The sequence below is a fragment of the Chiloscyllium punctatum genome, chromosome 6, assembly GCF_047496795.1.
Source record: "Chiloscyllium punctatum isolate Juve2018m chromosome 6, sChiPun1.3, whole genome shotgun sequence".
NCBI lineage: Eukaryota > Metazoa > Chordata > Chondrichthyes > Orectolobiformes > Hemiscylliidae > Chiloscyllium > Chiloscyllium punctatum.
Genome location: NC_092744.1, coordinates 75,885,029 through 75,892,706, shown reverse-complemented (window position 1 = coordinate 75,892,706; position 7,678 = coordinate 75,885,029). Strand labels below are relative to the sequence as shown.

The following is a 7,678-nucleotide window of genomic DNA, read 5'->3' as shown; positions in this document are numbered from 1 at the left end:
ATGATCAGCTGTAGAAAACTCACTAATTTTCATGCCTGGTATGATGGTAATGTGTTTAACTCTTAACTACCCAACTGTCCTATAACAAGCCAGTCAATTGAAAGGTGCAAATGCAGGACATTGTCAACATCTTTCACAAAAGAACAATGTCTATTGACAAATGCATGCAGTGAAAGAAGAAAAAAAACCTTTAAATCTGAAATCATACACTGCTCATAATGATTCCTGTTGTTTGAAGTTGTTTTTTGCTTAATGTAGTCAGCAGATGTTAAAATGGAACACGCCTCTTTCACCAGCGCCTATAGATTACAGATAGTTTTGTTTGATGGCTAGAAGTGTACTTATTCTAAATCTGTAGATTAATAAAGGCAAATGAGCATACAAACATTTGAATTAGTAGCAGGAAAAGGCCATTTAGCCCCTCGAGCTGAACTGCTTTCATTAAGAGCATTGATAAATTCCGTATTCTCACCTACTCTCAGTAAACTTGGATTCCTTTGTTAGTCAAGAATCTTTCTATCTCTGACATAAAAATATCCAATGACTCTGCTTCCACAACTCTCTAGGGATGGCATCTCTCATACCTTCACGGATAGCAGCAATGTGTTGCTCCATTAATACTATTTTGCAGCCACAAGACCATGTAAAGAACGTTAAAAAGTCGATTTAACATGAATAATTTTTACATCACTTCTCTGTAGCGTGGCTGCATAAATACCCATTGCTCTTTAATCAGATAATGACAACTGTGTTGCTTTCACTTCTTTAAACAGAGTTTCCTTAAAACTAATCTCATTACTAATCTAACCAACATCTCAACTTTGGTGCTCCACCCTTAACTGCTCTTCACATTTGCCTCTGGCTGCCACATGCTCCCTAGTCACTGAAGCTGACTGCAGGAAGAGTGGTTTTATTGCTGGTGCCAATGATTTCCTTTCTCCCTCATGACTCCTTTCTTTTTCAGCAAATTCCTTCTGTTTCAAACATGGTAGCTGCTTTCAACAGCACTGTTTCAACATAGCACTTAGTGGGTTTTTTTCAACTGAAAAATCCATGTTAAATTTCGAAGATGTGGAAAAGTTAGGAGCAGGGATTGGGAAACCTCAGGAGGAAGAGAAAGTGGAATGAGGTAAGGACTTCTCATTTACTGAGCCAGAATCACATGAAGTAGGAGCAGATTTGATGAGTCCTTATTTCAATGTAGTTATAAGGAGAAAGAAAACTGTAAGTAATGGACATTAGATGGAAGGTAAGGTATTTTCATGTGCGCTTTGACTTGCAGTATAATTAAAATTGAGAGCCAATGATGGCATGGTGGAATGAATTAGCTTCAGTAATGATGCAGAGAAGAGCAACTGTCCAACATTTTTGTATCCTGTCTAGCAGTGTAAGTTTCTGGATGAGCCTCTCTATAATGGGAGCAAGATTCACATCTTGGACACATTTCAGCTTGGGTAGAATGTTGGGAATTAGAGAAGAAAGGACACATGAAGGATGAAACCAAACTTCTTTGATATATCTTCAGTATCTTCAAAGCTGTTGACCAGGCGCATGACCAGCAACCAAGATTGCTGATGGAGTAAGATTACAAATGACATCTAGAAAGAAGTGTTCTAGAAATATGATTGCCTGTTTTCTATGTTTTTCAGGTACTAAATGGCCTCCTTGACCTCCAGTGCAGCAGACAAGAAAGGCTATCACCTATACTGATGTAGACAATAAAATGGGAATCTAGGGCTCTTGTCTGAAACAGGTGAAGGCTTTTTAAATCTCAAATAATAGACTTACTGTTGAGGGCAAATGAGAGTCAACTGGATTGCTGTGGGTCTGGAGTCACATGTTGGCCAGACCAGGTGAGGATGGCAGATTTCCTTCTCTGAAGGACATTAAAGAGCCAGATGGGTTTTTCCAATAACAGTTTCATGGTCAGCATTAGATTTTTAATTCTAGATATTCTTTTGTATTGAATTCAAATTTTACCATCTACCCTGATGGGATTTGAACTCAGGTCCCCAGGATGTTAGCAACGTTTTCTGGATTAATAGGTCTAGTGATAATTCCACTATGTCATCACCTCCCGATATTGATAAGTGGCGTTCATTCCCTTAAAAATCTCACAAATCTATTTATTTAAAACTCAGAATACAACTTGCAGTTACAGATAACTACATGTACATCCTCACTCTAGCTTCCTTTTATTGAACTGAGCATGAAAGTGGATCACATGTTTTTTTCCTGCTCCTTAACTAATTAGCATATCCAACTCATAAAGCAAAACAGCTCTAAAAATGATAATATAGCATCCTTTTTTTCCAAGATCAAATTGCAGACAGTAAGAGTCAAAATAATGTATAAATAAGGTAGTTGCAAAGTTATTTACTCTTTAACAATTGAAACATTTTAAAAGTTTGAGTGTAGGAGTCCATATAACAGATGGTGTGACAATCCTTCTGGATTTTTTGATGGTGCAATCTTCCAGAGACTTGGATCACTTTTTGATGTTGTAGATCTACAGGTGTTTTGGAATCTTTTGTGTATTGTTACCATGTAATTGCTGGCCTGATAACTTCCACTCCTTCATTACGCAAGCTTATTTTTCGTACAGTTTGTGCACAATCAAAATATTGTACCATTCCCTAAACTGGCTTTTGTTCCTCCATAATGGAGCTCAATTCAATGATGTGACTTTTTAGGATCTAAGCTCCCTGCACATTTTGGACACTTTTGCAACTAAACATGTTCCCTGTGTACAATGTATGACCAAACGTCAAACATGTCTATTGGTTTACATTCATCATACACTATTTTTATTTTTGTTTTCTTTTCTCACATGTTTGAGGTGAGTATTTGGTATCTGGTTTGTGACAGACATCAATGTCACCATACTTCACCCAGACCACATTGATTTCTGGTAATATGCTTGTTAGTTGATTACATCAAATCATTTCCAATGGCTTGTAATCAGTTACACAGTGAATTGCTTCGCAAATAAGTACTTTTGGAATCTTGTGATATCCCAAATGCTCATACACATGTTTCACACTCTATGTTGGGACAATTCAATTGTATTTGTGATCTTCAGCTCTCCATGGTAGATTCTGAGTTCACTGCAATGCAAAGCTGACTTTGCACTAATTCCCATAACTTAGCAGAACTTCTTCAGTCCTCTTTGAGTCAAGCCGAAGGTAACAAATCTGTTCAACCCCTCATTTCCAATGGCTACCTTTGTTTTCGCAGTTAGCTTATCTGGTTCTACAATGACTAAATCTAATGAGGAAAGGGACAATAGACAATAGACTAATCTCCATACTTTGCTTAAAGAGCCCAAATGGTGATAGGATATCTGTGTCTGTCCAATTCATGCTGAAGAATTTGCTTGTTATCATTGTGCTGTTCCCTTTTCATTTTGAAAGGGCTATTGATATATAGGTGATTTATAGTTTTCTTGTTATGAAAGAGTTACCACTGTATGGAGATTCAGCAATGTAGTTGTTGTGATAGTTTATGCTTAATTCTGCCAGGTGTTCCTTCCAGGTGCATTTCAAGCATATTTTGTCACATGCAAGAATGGTACTTGTGGTTGTTTCTTTGATCCTGCAGCTTCTACAATCCAATTTGGAAACAAGTTGCTACCCACATGGATTTGGGCAGCGTAAAAATCAAGTACTCACTGCTTTTGAAGTAATATAGTCATAGAGATGTACATGGAGAATTTTTCTGGTTCCTAAGGTATATTCAACTTCTGAACTATTTTAAGTCTTGTCTGAGTCTGTCTCCCATGGTTTTAAAGCTTGATACACTGTCTTTGATTCTTAAGGAAAATCTCCAGCTAGGGAAATGATTGCTGGTCCCTTTGCTGAGATATTTGTATCATTGATAAGCACAAGTGAAGTGCCGGAAGACTGGAGGTTGTCTAACGTGGCGCCACTGTTTAAGAAAAGTGGTAAGGAAAGTCAGGGAACTACAGACCGGTGAGCCTGACATCAGTGGTGGGCAAGTTGTTGGAGGGAATCCTGAAGGTCAGGATTAACATGTATTTGGAAAGGCAAGGACTGATTAGGGACAGTCATCATGGGAGGCCATGTCTCATGAACTTGCTTGTGTTTGTTGAAGAACTAACAAAGAAGATTGATGTGAGCAGAGTGGTAGACGTGATCTATATGTATTTCAGTAAGGCTTTTGACAAGGTTCCTCATGGGAGACCGGTTAGCAAGGTTAGATCTCATGGAATACTGGGAGAACTAGCCATTTGGATACAGAACTGGCTCAAAGCTAGAAGACAGAGGGCAGTAGTGAAGGGTGGCTTTTCAGACTGGAGGACTCTGACCAGCAGTGTGCCACAAGGATCAGTGCTGGGTCCACTGCTTTTTATCATTTATATGGATGTGAACATAGGAGGTATAGTTAGTATGTTTGCAGATGACACCAAAATTGGAAGTGTAGTGGACAGCAAAAAGGGTTACCTCAGATTACGACAGAATCTGGACCAGATGGACCAATGGGCTGAGAAGTGGCAAATGGAGTTTAATTTTGTAGCTGCATTTTGGAAAAGCAAATCAGAGCAGTACTTATACACTTAATGCTAAGGTCCTAAGGAGTGTTGCTGAACAAAGAGACCTTGGAGTGCAGGTTCATAGCTCCTTGAAAATGGAGTCGCAGGAAGATAGGATAGTGAAGAAGGCATTTGTTATGATTTCCTTTATTGATCAGAGCATTGAGTACGGGAGTTGGGAGGTCATGTTGCGGCTGTACAGGACATTGGTTAGGCCACTGTTGGAATATTGCATGCAATTCTGGTCTCCTTCATATCAGAAGGATATTGTGAAACTTGATAGGATTCAGAAAAGATTTACAAGGATGTTGCCAGGGTTAGAGGTTTTGAGCTATAGGGAGAAGCCGAATAGACTGGCGCTGTTTTCCCTGGAGCGTCGGAGGCTGAGGGGTGACCTTATAGAGGTTAATAAAATGATGAGGGGCATGGATATAGACAAAGTCTTTTCCCTGGGATGGGCAAGTCCAGAACTAGAGGGCATAGGTTTAGGGTGAGAGGGGAAAGATATAAAAGGGACCTGGGGGCAACTTTTTCATGCAGAATGTTGTGTGTGTATGGAATGAGCTGACAGAGGAAGTGGTGGAGGCTGATACAATTACAGCATTTAAAAGGCATCTGGATAGGTATATAAAAGGAAGGTTTTAGAGGGATATGGGCCAAATGCTGGCAAATGTGACTAGATTAGGTTAGGATATCTGGCCAGCATGGACAGGTTGGACCGAAAGGTTTGTTTCCGTACTGTATATCTCTGTGACAAATTACCATGTCTTATTTCTTGTATTATTAGTAAGTAACACAGATGGAGTAGCATGGATTCAGTTCACTTGAAAATCTCCATCCAGGTTTCTTTAACAATTCAGACTACAATTTGCAGCTCAAGACCACTTTGGATGCATTCCTTTCCTTACCTTCTCTGCCAGCCTTTCTTCATGCCCCCTTCATACTTTCCTATCGCCTGTTCTCTGTACCTATAAGGAAGGTTAAATCATTTCAAAATTTATGTAAAGAAATGACTTAGCAAGATGCTTTAAAGCAGTGTCTGAAGTGAAAAATAATAAATTATCAATATCTCAATTAAAATGAATGTAAGTTTTCACACATAACAAGAGCCTAGAAACTGTCAATTTCAACACCACTCTCACTCGCTTGTGTTTTTGATTACGTTAGATAAGTACAACTGCCTTCTTTTATTATAAACTGTACTTTCTAATTCTCGTGCAAGGTCTGGTTTTATGTGAATTTTCAATTGTTATGTTCTAGGTAGATGCAGTGAATATAGAATCTTAGAACCTTTACAGTGTGGAAGCAGACATTTGGCCCATCAAGTCCACACTGACCCTCCAAAGAGCAGCCCACACAAACCCACACCCCTATCCCTACAAGCCTGCATTTCCCATGGCTAATCCATCTAACCTTCCCATCCCTGGATACTATGGGCAACTGAAAATGGCCAATCCACTTAACCTGCACATCTTTGGACTATGGAAGGAAACCAGATCACCTGGAGGAAATCCACGCAGACACAGGGAGAATGTGCAAACTGTGCACAAAATGTCACCAGAGGCTGGTAGCAAACCCAGGTCCTTGGCATTGTGAGGCAGCAGTGCTAGCCACTGAACCATCGTGTTGCCCAACAAAATTGGAAACAGCAGATTCTCCACATGTGTTCATAGAAGGGCCAACAACAAGTCTGAACATATGCATCTTAATGATGTCATGGCACCCAAATGTCATGACATCAGCATTGGTTGCATTCACATGCAGTTCTGGTAAAATCACAATGTATGATAACAAAACTTCAAATGCACATGCACAGTATGGCATCACTGCTGAAAATTTGAATGCACACACATTAGAATGTGCAAAAATTAATGTGTTAACCATGCATATATAATAAAAATCCTTCTTTGGTGGCGTCAGCAAATGTTACTATATATAGGTTCAGTCAATAATTAGTGAATTAATATTTGGATCCCACACCTTAATAACTGATGACTGTCATAGTTATCATGAATGAACTAGCTTTCATCAGTTGTGATGGGATTTGACCCATATCCCCCAGAGCATTAGTCTGGGTCTTGCAATTACTAATCAAGTGACGATATCACTACACCACAGAATCTATCTGTGACCATTGTTTGAATAACTGCAGCTACATTGGTTATGATATCACTGTTAAAACTCTCACCAGAAATCAGTACTTTATCCCTCCTTTGTGTAAAGAAACAAATCAGTTGTTTTCTGAATGTTGCTGTCTCAGTACGAAGTCCAAAATGATCTGGCGGAAAGGCCTGAATTTGCATTAGGCCCAGGGACTTCTGTTGTTTCTGTGCCCAGTTCCTTCCAATACCTACTGAAAGCTGGTCCCTGTCATTAAAAAAAGATTATGCAACTCTCCATGTTCCCAATCCCATGTTACTTTTTCCCTACATATTAGTCCAGCAAGTTGTTGGTCCAGGTTGTTAGGTGGCCATTTTGGAGAGCTGAATCTTTGCTGACCTGGTTGCTGTTAAAGTTATTGATGTTCAGACATTCTTCTACTATTTCCTTAATAAACGTCCTAAAGCTCTAGAGTTTTGATATCTAGATGTCATGCTGCAGACGTGTGTAAATTCAGGCCACCTTAGGTTAGTGTGCTTGAAAAGAACATAATAAATAGGAACAGGAATAGGCCATCTGGTCCATCCAGGCTGCACCACCATTCAACAAGACCATGGCTGATCTTTAAGTGCATTCGGCTCCACTTACCCATGTGCTTACCATAACCCTTAATTCTTTTACTGTTCAAAAATCTATCTTCACCTTGAAAATGTGTATAATCCCAGTCTACTCAATCTCACATCACAAGCCAACCTTCTCTACTCTGGAATCAATTTAGTGTATCTTCTGTGTACCCTCTCCAGTGTCAGTACATCCTTTCTCAAATAAGGAGACCAAAACTGTACACAGTACTCCAGGTGTGGCCTCACTAGCATCCTATACAACTGCAGAATAACCTCCCTGTTTTTAACTCCATCCTTTAGCAATAAAGGACAATATTACATTTGCCTTCTTAATTAACTGCTGCATCTGCAAACCAACATTTTGTGATTCATTCACAAGGACACCCAGGTTCCTCTGCAGAGT

The 7,678-nt window shown here is 39.4% G+C and overlaps 1 protein-coding gene across 1 annotated transcript in view; it reads left to right on the top strand.

The window, feature by feature from the left end:
* The first annotated feature begins 1,025 nt into the window (after positions 1 to 1,025).
* Positions 1,026 to 7,678, top strand: part of LOC140479098 (G-protein coupled receptor 55-like) — a 28,877-nt gene continuing 22,224 nt past the window's right edge. The window contains exons 1-2 of the mRNA XM_072572966.1: positions 1,026 to 1,129; positions 1,650 to 1,753. The gene's annotated coding sequence lies outside the window, so the exon portion shown is untranslated. The remainder of the gene's footprint in view (positions 1,130 to 1,649; positions 1,754 to 7,678) is intronic.